At 46.3% G+C, this 21,274-nt stretch overlaps 1 protein-coding gene across 2 annotated transcripts in view; it reads right to left on the bottom strand.

Annotated features, from left to right (window-relative positions):
* Positions 1–21,274, bottom strand: part of LOC116958150 (peroxidasin homolog) — an 81,213-nt gene that overhangs the window by 17,149 nt on the left and 42,790 nt on the right. The window lies entirely within an intron of this gene.

Here is a 21,274-nt window from a genome sequence, read left to right as displayed (position 1 = left end):
ACACCGCGCGATGCGGTGACCATCTTTGTTCGATGGCCAGCCAAAAGCTGCTGTGAGGATAACCGGAGTTCGCACCTAGAATGAATAAGAAAGTCTTTATCATGTGTTGGATGCATTTTACGGGAATCACTATACTGCAGGTGTTAAGATGTAGAGTTAGCACGGTTGGCTACGTATCGTGCGAAATAAGTTCAACGTACATACATACACGAGACCTGGATTCGCGGTCATATATACGAACGTTATGACATCACAATGTCATGTGACGGCATAGCTTTTATTTGAACCTATCTACGTGACTTTACCGAAAGACTCAAGAATATAGTCTACCAGGACATGCATGCTAATTGCATTGTCTACCGAAATGTATATCAATATAACCCTGGGAGAGAAAATTTTAGACGGGATATTGGATCACCCACCCACCCTTCACCACTGGCTACGTATGCATAGAGTGAATGTGAGCAGATACAGATACAGCAGTAGTTGTAGCGCACTATAGGGCAGTCGTAAGTTGATGACTGCATGTACATTGTTCCAGTAATGTCATCTTTTTTTATTTCATTGATAAATGTTTTTAAATATACTCGAATGATCGAGATAAATTACCATTATGTACTATGAATAGGGAAGAAAAATGTATGAATTTAAAGAATGGTTTAAATCTATGGGACCTTTTTGCCAGTATCAAAGTATGAAAAATAAGAAAATGTTTTACCCTTTCTCGCAAAAAAACAGGAGGAGTTAAGATGTTAAAACACTAAATAGATACCTTATGCAAGGAATCAAGTCTGCATTAACCGCACGTATATGTGGCAAAACATGCAAACAAAACATCTTACTTATAAAAGTATTTTTTCTTCTGTCCGTGTACGCCTATCCTTGTAACGCTTCAAACTGACAAACTATTTTGTTTACGTTTTAACAAAGTACACAAAGACAACAAACTAAGCCCCCCGATGAACACTTGGTATTTGTTTTTTGCCATTGGTCCAATCAAAACTAAGAAAATCACACTTTGTAACAAAGTACGCTGATCGTAATGATAACTTTGAGCGCGTGCCAAAGTACGCATCTGCGCAAGTGCGGAACGTGACTTGCGGTTTCCCCTTGCAACGCAAACGAGCTCGATGAGCGACGACGGGAGGGAGGTTCTTCGCGTACAAAATGCTTAAAGGAAAGAAAAAACCTCTCCAAGACAAAAACAAACACAAAGAGAGCGGCGCTGTGGCAAGCAAAACAAACAGTGGAGAGGCAGCGGCTGTCCCAACATCAAACAAACAACGAAGGCACCTCAGCAGCACGAGCTGAGAAAACTACAGAGCAGCCTGCATCAAGACAAGCCAGAGACTGCACAGTTACTCTCTTTCTGGTTCCTTCCATTTTGCTGAACGACATCACTTTCAATTTTTCTGTTGTTGTCCATTCTGCAGATGTGTCCAAATAGTGCCAGTTTCCTTCTCATCAATGCCTGTGCATTCTTGGTTCTTTCGATAAAGTCACGTAGAAGGGAAACAATAAAATAATGAAAATATAAAACAATAAAATTCTCACGACGTTTCGACTGCAACACAAGCAATCATCATCAGGTGTGAAAACCACAGCAAGAAAATTTGAAAAAAGTGCAAGCCAGATGGCTTGCAAAGAACACATTACGTAAAATCCGTGATCTGGTTCCGTCTGTAAAAGATGTGATTCCGGACATACAGTACCCCGGTGTCTACAAACTAAGTTGCCTCTGTGGTAGTAGTTACATTGGAGAAACCAAACGACATGCCTCGGACCACATTCGTGAACACAAAGCAGACCTAAAACACGGTAGGACCAACACCTCGGCCGTGGCAGATCACTGTTATAATTCAGTAGGCTCACATGACATTGACTTCTCCAAGACAGAGGTTCTCTGCAAGCCATCTGGCTACCATGAGAGATTCGTTCATGAGGCTATCCACATATACAAACACAGAGACAATTTCAACCGGGAAGATGGATTCTGGCTTAGCAATCATTGGAAGGATTTGATCAACCATTTCGGGTCTTAATTGATTGATCACGCTTAAGGTGGCTTTCAGACCGCATCCATTATTTTTCGTCTCCCCCCTCCTTTTTTCCAAACATAGATGGACTCGTCCATTTGAACAAATTGTCAAATTTCGATGTAACGTCGTGAGAATTTTATTGTGTTATTTTATTATTTTATTCTCATTCTACGTGACTTTACCGAAAAAAACAAAGAAGATGAAACTGTCAAATCGCTCTCCGTGGTGCTAACGTTAAAAATAACCGCCACTTTTTTCAAATTTTCTTGCTGTCGTTTTCACACCTGATGATGATTGCTTGTGTTGCAGTCGAAACGTCGTGAGAATTTTATTGTTTTATATTTTTATTATTCTATTGTTTCCCTTCTACGCGGTGGTGACTTTACCGAAAGTACCAAGAATATGAATCCCTGCAGTCACGAAAGCTTTAAATCAAAATTTAATGCCTGCGTAGTTTATAATGACTAATAAACTTCTTATGAGGCACACTGTTTATTGTCTTTCTCCTCTGACACAGGCCTTAACACACAGAGGGGTATACGGTCCCCTCACCCGATACCCTAAGGAGGTACAGCCTCCGGACTTAGCGGGACCTACACACAGGTCTCTTCCTAACCAAAGGAGGTACAGCCTCCTGTCTTGGCGGGACTTACTCACACATCTACCACTATCCTAGAGTCCTCCTGCTGGGACCTAGGAGAGGCCATCTGACCCACCACTGGCTCGGTGGGTCTTGACCACTGGTTAGGCCGAGCCTTAGCCCTCAGAAGGGCTGGAATGCCGGGTCCAGGGTCCTGGCTATCTTCAGCCCGGGCTTCGGTCTTCGTGCAGGGAGAGAACTCCCTGCGCTCTGCACGCTCACCCTTCTTATACCCGTTTGTGGCCAGGTGTAACCAATCCCACATTCCCACGTGGAACTGTCTGATTGGTTCTTACCACACTGTGGCTACGATCCACTTCACCTCGTCGGACCCCAACCGTTAGTCACACAGAGAGGTAACGCTGCACTGCCCCCTTGATACCTGGTGGCGATGCAGGTTACCGAACAGTGAGTAGTTAGCACCTCTACACCTGCATCATCAGGTTGTCGTCTTCTTCTTGTGTGTGTACACTCTATGGTTTTCAATATCGCCACAACACAAAACCCCGGTCTCCATTACTCTTCCCATCACAATGGCACTCACGATGATGTTGGTCGCGAAAGTCTGCGTGTTAAACTTACTAACCTCTATGGGGAAAATACTTTTATTCAAACCAGAAAATTGGAGAAACGCGGAATTAAGCGGATTAAGTTGTTGTCTTCACTGCCGTTCCTCAAAAGATGCAGAGATTACGTTGGATACCCATTCTCATTTATATGCATTCATTAATCCCCCTGCCCCACACCGCTCAAGAAGTGCTCACAAGTGATGTCATCACATCTACCCTTCTATTTAAGGAACGAAACAGGAGGATTTCTCTACAAATCCGGCTGTCGCCTGATGAAGCTGGTTGTAATTACTGGCGAAACATCACGGTACACAGATTGTAAATGTTGTGGCTTTGCTCTCCAACACACTGGTGTGCTGTACTAGTAACGAATTGGCATGTTTTGTAGTGCATACACTGTATAGCACCCTACACTTTTTACTACCATACATTACACTACACACCGTACTAGTAACGAATTGGCATTTTATGTTTACGTGACAAACCCCGTTACTAATTGCCTGTGTCGGGTGGTGGCGGATTTAATGACAACTTATATATATTTACGCGATCTAACCAAAAACAACCTCAAATATGGATCATCCCCCCCCCACCCCCCGTATTTCAACAAACCATGTATAGCCGTAAGACGCATTAAAAAAATATGCGTTGGGCAAGGTTTTCCCGCATTCAGATGTCTCGCTATGATAGAGAGATTTGAAACTCACCCTTTCTTCTTTACATCTATCTGTAATTCTGAACCACTCCACCAGTGTGTGGGTAACGCCGCTGATTGTACAGGTGTAGGAACAGGGCAGGAGAATCTTGCTGCCTGCTACGGCGTTCATTTGCTCGGGGGTGACGACCACAAATTCTAGGGAAACAACAACACAGCGCGCAAATTAGTACATCTCATATGAAAAATTAGAATAAGTTTTACCCTTTCTGGCAATAGAACAGGTGTGTTAAGATGTTCAAACACCAAACAGAAACCTTTTTAAAGACATTAAGTGTCACATTAACCATACACAGTACTTGTGATGAACATGCAAACAGACTTGGCTCTAATAAGATATGAATTGTCTTTGAAACTGATTGTTCTACACCATAGGACAGACTTCTTTATGGCCTAGTCTCACCAGTATCAGACCAGAGAATGCCTAAATGTGAACAGTACAAAGACAATGGACTATCAGAGCGTTTGTAGCTCGGGGAGAGCAGCTGTATCACATTCTGATGGCAATTGGACATCTGTGTTGATGAGATTCATAGCCAGGAGTTGAACCCAGATATTTGTGATCCTTATAGTGGCAACATGTCGTGAGATGCAGAATCCATTGGATCCCTCAAAGTGCAGCGCAACCTTTCGTGTTAAGAGTTTGGCCCACAGAAGTAGATATCACACAACTACCTCTGACATCCCATGAAGTGACCTCTGGTCCATGTGTGTGTGTGTTGAACTTCTTTCGCACCATACGTAGCCAACCGTGTGAATCGGAGGTGCGAGAAAACGACAACAAACTAAACACAAGAAAGCAGTTAAATTTCGATTTAAAGCTTTCGTGACTGCAGGGATTCATATTCTTGTTTCTTTCGGTAAAGTCACGTAGAATGGAAATAAAATAATAAAAATAAAACATAATAAAATAAAATTCTCACGACGTTTCGGCCACAACACAAGTAGCCTTCCTCAGGTGAAGAAACATAACTGTCGGGATGACAGTGCTTCAATGAACACTGCTAAACTTGGCAGCGTCTTTTAAGCTGGGTGGGAAGAGCAGAGCACCTTGACAAAGGAGTTTACATATCAACAGAAGAATTTAGCATTGAAGTAGCTGTGTTAATGTGTTGGATTAGCAGGGTGTTAAAGTCAGAAATTATCATGCAACTGAGCTATTAACATAAAGTAACTGGGTATACCCTGTTACTTTATGTTAATAGCTCAACTTATTGAAGAATATATTGAGTATATTTATTAAGAATATGAATCCCTGCAGACACAAAAGCATTAAATCAAAATTTGACTGCCTCTACGGGGAGGGTTTCCACATAACTTTGAGATGCTTCAACAAACTCCGGGATAAGAAGGCTCAGCTGATCGAGTCTCTCACCTTTCTGAAGAGATGCCGCGACTCTGGGGTAATACCAATCGCATTTACACTGACCTCTGCTGCTGTAACTTCTTCTAATGCGAAACGAATTCTTATCTCAGAGAAAATCAGACTTATACGCACCAAACTAGATCAGTTAGACAAGACACTCTACAAATCTCACTTATCATTGACGGCAACAATGTCCACATCGGATTGGGAACATGTAGACAATATGACTGCCTCTTCAGCTGCTACTATGTCGACCAAATGTAAGGACAACCTGATTTCCAAATTTAACCTCCTCTCCAACAAAAGACCAGACCCACACACCAAAAAGCTAGGCGTTAACAAAGTCGTAATTAATCGCAGTAACAGTTCTATTTGTGATGATCTGAAATCCCTTTTAGCTAAAGGGCTAAACTTTGCAGTCACACCTAAACACATACCAGTTAATGATATAATTGCCCAAGTAAACGTGGCTCTCAATGGCCTGGATTACATCGCTGCAGACGTAGCAAGATCTGAAATCGCTGTAACACTTAAAAACGCTAAGATGCCAGCTAGCAACCTCAGCAAAGATGAGCGTTTTGAATTATATAAATTAAAAAAGAGGGATGACATTGTTATCCTCTCAGCCGACAAAGGCAATGCCACTGTCATCATGGATAAAATAGAATATAACAACAAAATTCAAGAATTACTAAACGATGGCAGCTATACAAAAATAAAAAGAGATCCCACCAACAGCCTCGTCATACAAACCAACAAAATCATTTCTGATTCAACTACATTAATTGATCAAACCAAACAGTTTTCGTTGAAACCTTCTGCTGCCAGGCCACCAAGATTATACGGCTTACCAAAAATGCATAAAGTAGATACACCCCTTCGTCCTATCGTCTCTACTATCAACTCCCCCACCTACAAACTGGGTCGGTTTATGTCTCAAATCCAGCGGCCATTCACTGGAAAAACCACCTCTGCGGTACAAAATTCTACTCACCTGGTATCGACAATTAAGGGTATTTTCCTGTCCCCAGACGACCTGCTTGTCAGTTTTGATGAAGTTTCCTTATTCACCAAAGTTCCTGTACCTGACACCATCGCAATCATTGAAGACTTAAATTTTGATTTAAAGCTTTCGTGACTGCAGTAATTCATATTCTTAGCTCTTTCGGTAAAGTCACTTTGAAGGGAAACAATAAAATAATAAAATATATATAAAACAATAATAATTCTCACGACGTTTCGACCATAACCGACACACCTGATGACGACCGTTTGTGTTATGGTCGAAACGTCGTGAGAATTTTTATTGTTTTATATATATTTTATTATTTTATTGTTTCCCTTCAACGTGACTTTACCGAAAGAGCTAAGAACATTGAAGACTTGGTTCATCAAGGACTAAACACTGAGGTACCCCCCTGGTGAGACACTGCTTAACCAATACATATTTCACTTGGAATGGAACTTTCTACAAACAAATTGAGGGCACCCCAATGGGCTCCCCCCTATCTCCGGTTGCAGCTACCAGATGGCAAGCTACCTTTTTTGGATGTCCTAATTAAAAAGAGACCTGATGGTTCAATGAGCCACTCTGTCTACAGGAAATCTACCCATACGGATGCTTACCTGAAACCGGATTCCCACCACCATCCATCCCAGAAGAATTCCCTCATCAAGACTCTGGACCATAGAGCCCAATGCATATCCGACCAGGAACACATAGCCAGTGAAACTCAAGCACGTATACCAAGCTCTTAAGGCTAATGGTTACTCCGACTACACAATCCGCAAAGCTATCACTCCAACCATGAAGAAGGACCCTCTTGAAGAGCCTTTCAAAACCATCACTTTACCCTACATTACGGGGATCACAAAAAAGATCTCGAAAATCTTGAATAAACACAAGATCCAGGTCTGATTCAACACATTACATAAAATCCGTGATCTGGTTCCATCTGTAAAATATGTGATTCCGGACATACAGTACCCTGGCGTCTACAAACTATGTTGCCTCTGTGGTAGTAGTTATATTGGAGAAACCAAACGACATGTCTCGGACCCCATTCGTGAACACAAAGCAGACCTTAAACACGGTAGGACCAACACCTCGGCCGTGGCAGATCACTGTTATAATTCAGTAGGCTCACATGACATTGACTTCTCCAAGACAGAGGTTATTTGCAAGCCATCTGGCTACCATTAGAGATTCGTTCATGAGGCTATCCACATATACAAACACAGAGACAATTTCAACCGAGAAGATGGATTCTGGCTTAGCAATCATTGGAAGGGTTTGATAAACCATTTCGGGTCTTAATTAATTGTTCATGCTTACGGTGGCTTTCAGACCGTATCCATTATTTTTTCGTCTCCCCCCTCCTCTTTTCCGAACAGTTTGTTCAAACTGTCAAATCGCACTCCGTGGTGCTAACGTTAAAAATAACCGCCACTTTTTTCAAATTTTCTTGCTGTGGTTTTCACACCTGATGATGATTGCTTGTGTTGCAGTCGAAACGTCGTGAGAATTGTATTGTTTTCTATTTTTATTATTTCATTATTTTATTGTTTCCCTTCTACGTGACTTTACTGAAAGAACCAAGAATATGAATCCCTGCAGTCACGAAAGCTTTAAATCAAAATTTATATTTATTATATTGATGTAGTTTATACTTAGTTCTTTCACATTGGCTTATTTTATGATAGTTGGGTAGTTGCAGTTCTTTAGTGTCAATATACTAAATGCCCCTATTGATATGTAAACTCTGACTTTAACATGGCTACTTCCGTGACCAGTTACATGCTAATCCCTCACACTAACATCATGCTAATCTCCCAGTTACATGCTAATTTCTGACTTTAACACCCTGCTAATCCAACACATTAACACAGCTACTTCAATGCTAAATTCTTCTGTTGATATGTAAACTACTTTGTCAAGGCGCTCTGCTCCTCCCACCCAGCTTAAAAGACGCTGCTAAGCTTGGCAGTGTTCATTGAAGTGCTGTCGTCCCAACAGTTCTGTCTCTTCACCTGAGGAAGGCTACTTGTGTTGTGGCCGAAACGAATTGAGAATTTTATTTTATTATGTTTAATTTTTATTATTTTATTTCAATTCTACGTGACTTTACCGAAAGAAACAAGAAGAAGAAAGCAGTTATAAAGAAATTAGTTTGTCAATTCAGATTATGTAAAAGTGCACAGCTCAGTAGCTTCCTAATATCTGAAGGCAGAGCGTTCCAGACGGTCGCAGAAACACATCTGAAAGCACGTGATGCAGTGACTGATGGCGAGCCAAAAGCCGCTGTGATGATAACCAGAGATCACGTGACGATGGTTCATGCTCCTTGACGATCTCAGCAAGGTGGTACTGCGGTTCATTTATGGAAAGAACTTTGGGTGTGATAAGTGCGACCTTTAGAATGAACGAGTTCGGCAATGCAGCTCGCCGAGCACTCGACAGACACGGCCCCATCTTGCAGTACCCGTCACGACGCGTGTTTTGTCCACGCTGCAGTTTGCAAATATTTTTTTTCCAGACATCCCATAGAGTAGTGAGTTGCAATAATGGAGCCTTGACGACATTACTGTGCTAGGCTACACGCCACCGTGTTGGCTACGTCACGACTCAGGCAGTAGAGGGCAGTACGTTCCCATCTATTCTGCTACAGAGAGTTCATGTTGCATGGAAGTCGGGACGATTTTTTCGTCATTCTCGGATCTAGAATTGGCATTCATTGTCAGGCGAAACGAGTTGTAGTTAGTTACAATAGTGACGTCAGGTTAATGAGAGAGATTGTTAGTGTAGCCGGTATGGGTTTAATGTAAATTAGCTACAAGTATAATTGTGAATGAGAGTAATAATGGCCATGGATTGGACCCATAGAGTCACGTGATTGCACAGTAGGCCACGCCCACAAGGGTACAGGGCACCTATTCAGATTCGGGTGCACACTGTACAAGTAACAGATTTACAGCGCCGTTAAAACATAGATAAATCTTCTTGGTTCTTTCGGTAAGGTTTTATTATTTTATTTCCATTCTACGTGACTTTACCGAAAGAACCAAGAAGATGAATCCCTGCAGTCACGAAAGCTTTAAATCTTTTATTCAGTTGTTGGGAAAAGAAACCCTTACAAAATGGCCGTCGTGCAGATTTTAATTTATATTTGTATTTTTGGTAGACGTTGTTTTGATTCAGATATAAGAGAGAACAGTTGCTTTATATATTTATGGTAATTAAAATTATTTGCCAAATTTATGTTGTATTAATATAATTGGATTATAACAATGTATTATTTAATTTGTGCATGATTATACAGTATTTAGAAAACACTCTAGATTTTTCTATAATATAGTTTTGTTAAATGTAAAATCCTTCAGATGGTATACGTTGAATGTGTATTGTGTATGACAAGCAGGCGTTATCATTATTGAGATTCGGGGTTTATTGGCGTGATGCACGAATGCTTCTCAGAAGAACACTTTGAAGTAAAGAGTTGCAGTCACACAACCCTCTGGTTGTGCCTTGGTGGTGGAGTCATCTCAGAAGGAGAGCAAAACACATCGCAGACTATCCACTCATCCCCTCCGAACTCATCATCTACTATTGTTGCTGTTGGTGTTACACGCTTTCATTTAACTCACTCTGTTGTTGTCGTTTCCTCAAATCTTGTAACTCAATTCTAACCCACTTCTTAATGTGGTATCGACTGCAAACTTGGTATACTTATGTCATACTGATGGCAATACTATATTCTATCATAAAACATATATTTTTAAACATTTTTTTTGGTATGTTTTGGCTTGGGTCTAATTGTCCACGGTCAGCTGACGTTGGCTGTAACTGGCCACGGTCCCCTTACGTTGTGGCAAGCTTCGGGGCCACTTCCTGGAGTCGTGGAGTTCTGCAATTACTAGTCCGGTACATTTAACAAAAGACTATTTTTAAAAAAAGTCATCCGATTCTTAGAATGAATGCAGAACACAACGCAGAGTTTTCACTCATCCCCTCCGAACTCATCATCTACTATTATTGTTTTTACTTATTAACCGGCTTGTCCCCTCGTAACGATCACGGGAGGAGAGGGATAAGGTGGGCCGGTTACATTAGTCAGATGTCACGTTTTGTAGTTAAATAATGGATTACTTTTATGAACAATGAAACGGTTATTTAATGCTACTACAGTTGTTAGTTGAATATTGCTTTTGTTTAAAGATCACTAAATTCGCTTTATTTTGATTGTTATTTATTAATAATTCGTTCCCAAGCGCTCTATGGCTATTTTCACTGCCCAGATAATAGTTAACTAGCGATGATGATGAAGGTGGTGATGATGATGATGAAGATGGTGGCAATAATGATGGTTGTGGTGATGATGATGATGGTAATGATGATGGTGGTCATGAAAGTGGTGATGATGACGATGGTGGTGATGATGGTCATGAAGATGGTGGTGGTGATGAAGATGGTGGTGGTGGTGATAATGATAGTGGTGGTGATAATGATGAAAGTCGTGATAGTGATGATAGTGGTCATAATGATGGTGGTGATGATGATGATGATGGTGGTTGTGGTGATGATGATAGTAGTGGTGACAATGATGAAGATGGATGTGATGGTGATGTTGGTGGTGACGATGATGGTGGTTATGGTCATGATGGCGATGGTGGTGATGATGAATTCGAGCTTGACCACGACCTGCTATTGAACTCACCACGTGGTGTTCCTTTGCGCTGCGCCCTGCACTCCGAGCCATCCCCAACTCCCGCGCTGTCAGCGACCACCGTTCCTGCGGATAAATCAGAATCTCAGAATCAGAATTTATTTATTTACTTATACTGAATTTTATAGGTAAGATACTGGAGGAATTCGATGAGCTATGAAGCTCTTTTTCACAGATGATCCAGTAGGGCCACGGGGTAAGAACGTTACACTGATGACGTCGCATTAGGGGCACCTCGGTGGCGAGGAGATGTTAAGTACCTCGCCTGGTATACAGGAGTGTGTACGTGTGTGTGTGTACATGTGTATAGGTGTGTGTGTGTGTACGTGTGTGTGTGGGAATGTGGGGAGCGGTAGTGCAGTGATTAGCGCTGCGCCACGCACCTGGTGACCTGGGTTCGATTCCCACTCACGGCCGACACCGGTGACGATGATCTCAACCGGTCCTGGGCCTCCCCTAGGTCGACTCGGCCTCAAAATGAGTACCTGGTGCGATGTGTAAACATCGTCACTGGGGAGACAAAGGCGGCCGGGCGTGGTGCTGGCCACCCACCCCCTCGTGTACCGTTCCGGCCTTCATCGGTGCTGCTCGCTAACAGCACTTACCCCTACAGTCTGTTAAGGCTTTATGGGGGGTCTTTGTTGAACTTCGTTCAAGGCCATTGTGAACCTCCAAAGGTGAGAGACGCTCAGACGCAGGTCGTGAACCCAGGACCTGGGCCGTGCTGACTCAGCGTGTCCGTGACGCAGCCATTGTGAACGTCTCGCACACCGCACCCATTGGGAAACCCCGTCAATGAACGACGTCTGTTGTTGTTGTTCTAAGATTCAGAGAAGACATTTTACAGGCCCAGCATAGCCAGGCAGCCAGGAAGCCAGGCAGCCCAGCACGCTATCGTGCCGCGTCTATTTGTCAGCAAATATTATGGGGAAGTGTGGAGGGGGGAAAACCCCAAAAATCAACATCGCGATGTCGTGTCTCGCTTGCGCAAGTCACGAGACACAAATAGACAGCGGCCACACGCAGGTGGCGAGGAGTTCGTGGGTTCGATCCCAGACCCTGGCGATGCTATTGCTGCTGCTGTGTATTTGAAGTCTGCGTCTCTCTCCCCGTGGTGGTCGCTGCGTGGATTTTTCACTCAGGTTCCTCCGGTTTTTCCCTCCACACTTAGAATCAACGTCACCACGAGCTCAGAGTCTTTGTCTGATTCTATCAATGTCCCCGTGGTGATGATGATGATGCTCTCAGTCACGTGATGATGATATCAGCCACGTGGCTGAGCTGCTATAATTAGTGATGGCCCAGCTCGCTTCTGTTAAAATATCTACACAGCAGCTGCGTGGGGTCTTACACCTGGTGACATCAACTCAGTTTAGTTTTAGAATGGGTCTCTGTGGGACTCTTTGTGTCTATATGGGTCTCTATTATGGGCAGTGTTGAGTCTATGGGCAGTGTTGAGTCTATGGAGTTTGTGAAAAGTCTCTCCGTGTGACGTACTGTGATGAATAGTCACTCCGTGTGACGTACTATGGAGCGGGCATGACAAAACACGCGCACGTTCTCAAGTGCCTTGACGGGCACAGAGAATAAAAAACGTCACGATTTATAAATTCGTTAGCAAAGTGCAAACACATTCCTTGAATACCCCAAAGGAATCGATGTTGCTGTTTGTTCCGCTTACAGGGGCGTACATGCCCAATCACACCTCTTTGTCACACACAAAGACAAACATCGCTCGCAAAGCCTTCACAGACTGTTGGGACAAGCGCTGTTAGCAGTGAATAGCAGCAACTACTCAGACCGGCACGGCACACGAGGGGGTGGGTGGCCAGCATCACGCCTGCCTGGCCGCCTTTGTCTCCCCAGTGGCGATGTTTACAGGTCTCTGTGTGAGTCTATGGTTCTCTCTGTGTCTGTGTCTCTATTTGAGGCTAAGTTGACCCTTGGGGATTCCCCAAGATCGGGGTCGGACAATCGTCACTGCTGTTGGTGGTGTTGGCCATGAGCTGGAATCGAACTCGGATTTCTCCCGGGTTCGGAGCGCAGCGCTAACCGCTGCGCTACCGCTCTCCGCACACCACACTCACGATCACCACACTCACACACTCACTCACTCTCACACACACACTCACTCTCACACTCATACACATCACACTCACTCACACACTCCCTCACACACTCACACACTCCCTCACACACACTCACACACACTCACAACAACAACAACAACAACCGCCATTCGCCACTAAGTGGCGGTGACGTCACCACGACGCTTGTGCCAGGCTATGTGCACCCTGAGGCCACGTGAAGTGTCGAACGCCCGCTGGCAGGAGGTCACGGGGCAGACCCAGGTGCCACGGGTCGACTGACTGAGATGACTGGCTGATGCACCACCTGTGCCCCCTACTGTGCCAACCTGCTGTGCTTTAGCCACCCGGCGCTCCGCTCGCTGTTGTGAGCGTCGCTCCTCCGCCCTCCGTTGTTGTTGGAGGGCGACTGCCTCCAACTGCCCAGTAGCATCCTTCACGAGCCTCCTCCACAGAGGCCGATCTTGACACCGCTGGTACCAGTCATCGGCAAGTCCACTCAGCTCCACGTCCTCCCGTACCACATCACTCCATCTCTTCTCTAGCCCGTGCCGCGCCCGCTTAGCCCCCTCAATCCGGCCAAACAAAAGCTGTTTCGGCATGCGGTGGCTGGGCATGCGGGCTACATGACCCAGCCATCGCAGCCTTGCCTGCCGGAGGAGCTCACCGATGGGACCCTGCCCAGATCTTTCAAGGATTTGTGAGCTCCTCACACAATCCAGTCTGGTTAAACCCAGGATGGATCGTAGGCAGGCCAGCCTAAATGTTTCTAACCGGCGAAGATGTTCCATTAGGGGGGTCCACGTTTCGCAAGCGTAGAGAAGGGAGGGAATGACCGTGGCCGAGAAGACCTGAAGCTTAGTGCGGAGCGACAGACCAGGTAGCTTCCACACAGCGTTACGCAACCGATGAAAAGATATTGCCGCTCGACTGATTCGGAGTGAGACCTCTGCTGTTAAACTGGAGCCAGTCATAAGCACACTGCCCAGGTATGGGAAACTCTCCACTCTCTCCACAACTGCCCCATCACCGATTGGGAGTTGTGGGGGTGGAGTGTCCGATGGTATAAAATACCCAGGCAGGTGCTTAGTTTTGGTGGGGCTGATAGTAAGGCCCCACCTCTTAGTGGCACGCTCCAGTCTCAGCAGCAGCGTCTCCAACTCCTCCTCTGACTGAGCAGCTATTACCAAGTCATCAGCATACATAACGTGGTTGAGCAATAGGGAGCCATCCCTTGACCGCACCCGGGCATCGATTAGCCTCCCATTATATCTGTACCATATGGAGATTCCCCCGGTACAGCTATTGAAGGCTTCACGAACTACGTGGTCAAAATAGATGTTAAATAATGTGGGAGCCAGAGGACATCCCTGTCGCACCCCAAGGTGTACAGGGAATGGCTCTGACTCCCGGCCACCTAGTTTTACCCGGGCCCGCTCACCATCATGAAGGTCCTTAATGATCGTGAGCAGAGGGTCAGGTACTCCAAAAGCACGAAGAACGACCCAGAGCCCAGGCCTACTGATGGTATCATAGGCCTTGACCAGGTCAATAAAGCAGAGATGTAGGTCTTGTTGGAATTCCCTACACCTCTGCTGTAGCAGACGGACAGAAAATATGGCATCTGTGCAGGACCGCCCTTTCCTGAAACCGCATTGGGGCTCCGCAAGCCTCTCCTCAGCGTGCCTGGCAAGGCGATGCTGAATAATCCTTGCCAGGACCTTTCCCGGCACACTGAGGAGTGAGATGCCCCTGTAGTTGTTACAGTCTGTGCGGTCCCCCTTCTTAAAAAGGGGGACCACCAGGGCATCCTTCCAATCCTGCGGAACCCGTCCAGTGGTCCAGACTGTACACTCACACACACTCACGCACACACACTCACTCATACAAAGATAAAGACAAAGATCCCCCATATAGCCTTTGCAGACTGTAGGGGCAAGTGCTGTTAGCGAGCACCTATGAAGGCCGGAACGGTACACGAGGGGGTGGGTGGCCAGCACCACGCCCGACCGCCTTTGTCTCCCCAGTGGCGATGTTTACACACCGCACCAGGTACTCATTTTAGGCTGAGTCGACCTAGGGGAGGCCAGGGACCGGTTCAGATAATCGTCACTGGTGTTGGCCATGAGCGGGAATCGAACTCGGGTCGCCGGGTTCACAGTGCAGCGCGCTAACCGCTACACCACCGCTCCCCACTCATACACACACACACTCACACACTCACTCTCACACACTCACACACACTCATACACACTCACACACACTCTCACACACTCTCACACACTCACTCACTCATACACACTCACACACACCACACTCACGATCACTCACACACACTCTCACACACTCACGCACACACACTCACTCATACACATCACACTCACACACTCACTCACACACACTCACACACTCACGCACACACACTCACTCATACACACGACACTCACACACTCACTCACACACTCACACACTCACGATCACCACACTCACACACACTCATACACACTCACACACACCACACTCACGCTCACACTAGCACTCACGCACATTGAGAGTTGTACAAACACGGCCATCGTGAACCTCACTCCTCTGCGGTTATGAAAGGGAGAGAGAGACCCTGACCCAGGACTTGGAACTCGTAATTACATTCATGAGTGATACAATATCTACAACAACATATAACATCTCCAGACGGTGCTGTTGGTGGCCAGGTGCCAAGGTGAAGGTTGCATTCTGTGTGGGAGTCCATGGGTCTCTGTGTGAGTCTGTGGGTCTCTGTGTGAGTCGGTGGGTCTCTGTGAGTCGGTGGGTCTCTGTGTGAGTGGGTGGGTCTCTGTGTGAGCCGGTGGGTCTCTGTGTGAGTATATGGGTCTCTGTGTGAGTCGGTGGGTCTCTGTGTGAGTCCATGGGTCTCTGTGTGAGTCCATGGGTCTCTGTGTGAGTTGGTGGGTCTCTGTGTGAGTCGGTGGGTCTCTGTGTGAGTCCATGGGTCTCTGTGTGAGTCCATGGGTCTCTGTGTGAGTCGGTGGGTCTCTGTGTGAGTCGGTGGGTCTCTGTGTGAGTCGGTGGGTCTCTGTGTGAGTCGGTGGGTCTCTGTGTGAGTTGGTGGGTCTCTGTGTGAGTCGGTGGGTCTCTGTGTGAGTCGGTGGGTCTCTTTGTGAGTCCGTGGGTCTCTGTGTGAGTCGGTGGGTCTCTTTGTGAGTCGGTGGGTCTCTGTGTGAGTCGGTGGGTCTCTATGTGAGTCGGTGGGTCTCCGCGTGAGTCGGTAGGTGGCAAGCACCACGCCAGGCATTCATAGGCACTGCTGCTGCCACTTGCTAACAGCACTTGCCCCAACATCATGTAGAGGCTATAAGGGCGATCTTTGTCTTGTTTGTGCGTGTTATCTCTTGCGCTCGTGTGTGTGAGTGGTGCCTCTCCAACTAATGCTGGCGGTTTAACGGAGTTTGTAGTTTTATGGTTGAGTGGCGGGCGATGTAACGCCTTGCACGTGGACTGTGCTCCTGCCGTAAGTAACAACACCCACAGACTCAACACTGCCCACAGACTCAACACTGCTACCCACAGACTCAACACTGCTACCCATAGACTCAACACTGCTACCCACAGACTCAACACTGCTACACATAGACTCAACACTGCTACCCATAGACTCAACACTGCTACCCATAGACTCAACACTGCCCATAGACTCAACACTGCTACCCATAGACTCAACACTGCCCATAGACTCAACACTGCTACCCACAGACTCAACGCTGCTACCCATAGACTCAACACTGCTACCCATAGACTCAACACTGCTACCCACAGACTCAACACTGCTACACATAGACTCAACACTGCTACCCATAGACTCAACACTGCTACCCATAGACTCAACACTGCCCATAGACTCAACACTGCTACCCATAGACTCAACACTGCCCATAGACTCAACACTGCTACCCACAGACTCAACGCTGCTACCCATAGACTCAACACTGCTGCCCACAGACTCAACACTGCTACCCATAGACTCAACACTGCTACCTATAGACTCAGCACTGCTACCTATAGACTCAACACTGCTACCCATAGACTCAGCACTGCTACCCACAGACTCAACATTGCTACCTATAGACTCAACACTGCTACCCATAGACTCAACATTGCTACCCATAGACTCAACACTGCTACCCATAGACTCAACACTGCTACCCATAGACTCAACACTGCTACCCATAGACTCAACACTGCTACCCATAGACTCAACAACGCTACCCATAGACTCAACACTGCTACCCATAGACTCAACACTGCTACCCACAGACTCAACACTGCCCACAGACTCAACACCGCGACCCATAGACTCAACACTGCTACCCATAGACTCAACATTGCTACCCATAGACTCAACACTGCTACCCATAGACACAACACTGCTACCCACAGACTCAACACTGCTACCATAGACTCAACACTGCTACCCATAGACTCAAACCGCTACCCATAGACTCAACACTGCTACCCACAGACTCAACACTGCTACCCATAGACACAACACTGCTACCCACAGACTCAACACTGCTACCCATAGACTCAACACTGCTACCCATAGACTCAAGACTGCTACCCATAGACTCAACACTGCTACCCACAGACTCAACACTGCTACCATAGACTCAACACTGCTACCCATAGACTCAACACTGCTACCCACAGACTCAGCAGTGCCCCTGTACATGAAGCAGTCCCCCTCCTTAGCCTCCTTCCATTACTCTCTGAGAGGCTCCCTCCCCTCTTCTCCACTGCGCATTCCCATCGCCTTCTCCCGTCTCAACACTCCACTCCATCCCTCTCGTGACCCCCACGTGACCCCCACGTGGCCACTGCTCCAGTCACTCAACCCTCAGCCCTCGCTCAGCGCTTGCCCCAACAATCCGTCATAGGCAACACGTGGTGGTGATGATGATGATGATGCTACTTACCAATTAATGATATTAGTAATATTAGTAACATTGTTGTTGTTATTCTTCCATGTGGAGACTTCAGGGCCATTCCTTTACGGAGGACAGGAATTCTGTAAAATGAACAAGTTACAAACGATTTACAAATTAATTCATCGTTTGGCAGGGTCACATCTCCCCACTTCACCATGCGGCAAGACTCATCAACACGAGACAGTGAATCTCAACGGGAGCTCTCTCTCAGCTAGTGGTTAAATAAAGGACCTCAATCACAAGGGACAATGAATCTGAATGGGGACTGAATCACAGAGCGCAGTCCAATCGTTTCCTCGACTGGTGAAAGCCCACGGCACCACTGCACGCCTCTCACCACCTGTCCGTGTTGTTCACTCACCTTACAGATACGCGCCGCGTGAAATACCAAACTCACGATCCCAGTCTAACTTCTACTAACAGACTGTCGGTACTCATTTGAGGCTGAGTCGACCTTAGGGCAGTCCCGGGACCGGCTCAGACCATCGTCACCCGGTGGTGTTGCGCCGTGAGCGGGAATCGAACTCGTGTCGCCGGGTTCGGAGCGCTACTCGCTGCCACATCAGCTCCGCACACAAAAAGTGCAAAGATCTAAGTTCTCAACTCGCTCACCTACACAAAGACAAAAAACCCCCGCGTAGCCTCTAACAGACTGCAGGGGCAAGTGCTGTTAGCGAGTAGCAGCGCCTGTGAAGGCTACCGGCACTGTGGCACACACAGAGGGGGTGGGTGGCCAGCACCACCACGCCCGGCCGCCTTTGTCTCGCTAGTTAGCGATGTTTACGACATTTGAGGCTGAGTCGACCTACACACAAACACACACCGCCTCGCACGCTTTGAGATGCGCTTCTGCGGCAGTCTGGAACGCTCTTGCTTGCGACATTGGGAAGCCACTTTTAAATCATCTAGATTGAGCACTAATTTGTTTAGAACGGAGTGCTGTTGTTGTTGTTGTGCTGAGATTGTTGTCCTTCACACGCAACTGCGATTAGCCACGGTTGGCTACGTACGGTGCGAAAGAAGTCCAACATCCATACCGACACCGGCCACTCGCCATTAAGTGAGTGTGACGTCACCACGTCGCCTGTGCCAGGCTGGGTGCAGTTACACACACACTTACACACTCACACAATTGCACACTCACACACTTACACTCACACACTTACACACACACTCACACACACACTTACACACACACACACTTACACACACACTCGCACACTTACACACTCACACACACTCGTATACTCACACACTCACTCGCACACTTACACACTCACACACTCGCACACTTACACATTCACACACTCACACACTTACACACACACACTTACACACACACTCACACACACTTACACACTTACACACATACTTACACACTCACACTTACACACACACTTACACACATGCTCACACACTTACACACTCACACACTTACACACTCACTCACACACACACTCACACACACTTACACACTCACTCACACACACAGAGTTAAATCCTCACCGATGTTGGCCCAAGTCACAGCTCCCTGGGATGAATGATGATGACTTGATGCACGCGTTCAGTGGCACCGCGTGTGAGTGTGTGTAAGTGTGTGAGTGTGTGTGAGTGGCTGTCACCTCTGTGTGTGTGTGAGTGTGTTGCTGCCACCACTGCGTGAGTGTGTGTGAGTGTGTGGTTGTCACCTGTGTGAGTGAGTGTGTGTGTGGCTGTCACCTGAGTGTGTGTGGCTGTCACCTGTGTGAGTGAGTGAGTGGCTGTCACCTCTGTGCGTGAGTATCAATGCACAGTGGGTGGTGCTCCCTGCCCCATCACTCTGACAGCCCAATGGATGCTTCACCCCCCACCCCTCTCCGTGTGAGACGACGAAGCCAGCTGAGGTTGTCCAGAGAGCGGCGGCTGTGAGTCAGAAGGAAGTGAGAAGATTCTGGGGTTTTCTAGTCCAAGGGGTGGGTGGGGTGCTGCACACACTACGTCACAGATGTTAACTATGTTGTTTTGATGTTTCGGTAAAGTTACGTAGATAGCTTCAAAGATAATAACAAAAAAACTAAAAATAGGAAGTTTCCATCGCTTGCGTTGCGTGCGATCTTTGGACCTATCTACGTGACTTTACCTAAATATCCGAACAATATAAATTCCTGCAGACACAAAAGCTTTAAGTCAAGAGATGTCAACCACCTCGACTGGTGTCCAGGAGGTCGTGGCTTCAATCCCGACCCTGACGCCTGCTGCTGCTGCTGTGTATTTGAGTTTGCGAGTTTACTCTCCCCGTAGTCGCGTGGATTGTCTCCAGGTCCTCTGGGTTTTCCCCTCCACATTCAGAATCGACGTCGCCACGAGTTTAGAGTCTTTGTCTGCTGCTATCAATGTCCACGTGGTGATGATGACGATATCAGTCACGTTATGATGATGACGATATCGGCCACCTGGCTGAGCTGCTATAATTAGTGATGGCCCAGCTCGCTTCTCATAAAACAGCTACACAGTAGCTCAGTGGGGTCTTACACCTGGTAACAATGAATATTTTCGATTTAAAGCTTTCGTGACTGCAATGATTCATCTTCTTTGGTTCTTTCGGTAAAGTCACGTAGAATGAGAATAAAAAATGAATTGATAAAATAAAATAACACAATAATATTCTCACGACGTTTCGGCCACAACACAAGCGGCCTTCATCAGGTGAAGGGGGCGAGACTGTCTGGTAGGACAGCGCTGGAGTGAGAGAGCCACGTTCAGATCACGGCTTTTAAGCTGTGTGAGAGGAACAAAGAGCCTTGACGAAGGAATTAGCATATAATTTAGCATTGAAATGGCTGAATGATTAGCTTGTGACTGGTCACAGAAATAGCTATGTTAAAAGTTAAAGCATACATATCCGCAGAGGCACCCATTGTTAAAAGGAATTAGCATAGAATTTAGCATTGAAATAGCTAAGTTAAGGCATACACATCCGCAGAGGCACCCCTTGACAATGGGATTAGCATAGAATTTAGCATTGAAATGGCTGAGTGATTCGCTTGTAACTGCTACAGAAATAGTTACGTTGAAGTCAGAGCATACACATTCACCGAGGCACTTAGTACAAATCAAACAGGAGAATTTAGCATTGAAATAACTAGGCGAATTTAGCATTGAAATAACTGGGTG

The sequence above is a fragment of the Petromyzon marinus genome, chromosome 73 (assembly GCF_048934315.1).
Source record: "Petromyzon marinus isolate PM22_M1 ecotype Great Lakes invasive population chromosome 73, UKy_Petmar_22M1.pri1.0, whole genome shotgun sequence".
NCBI lineage: Eukaryota > Metazoa > Chordata > Hyperoartia > Petromyzontiformes > Petromyzontidae > Petromyzon > Petromyzon marinus.
This window is presented reverse-complemented; position numbering and strand designations above follow the sequence as displayed.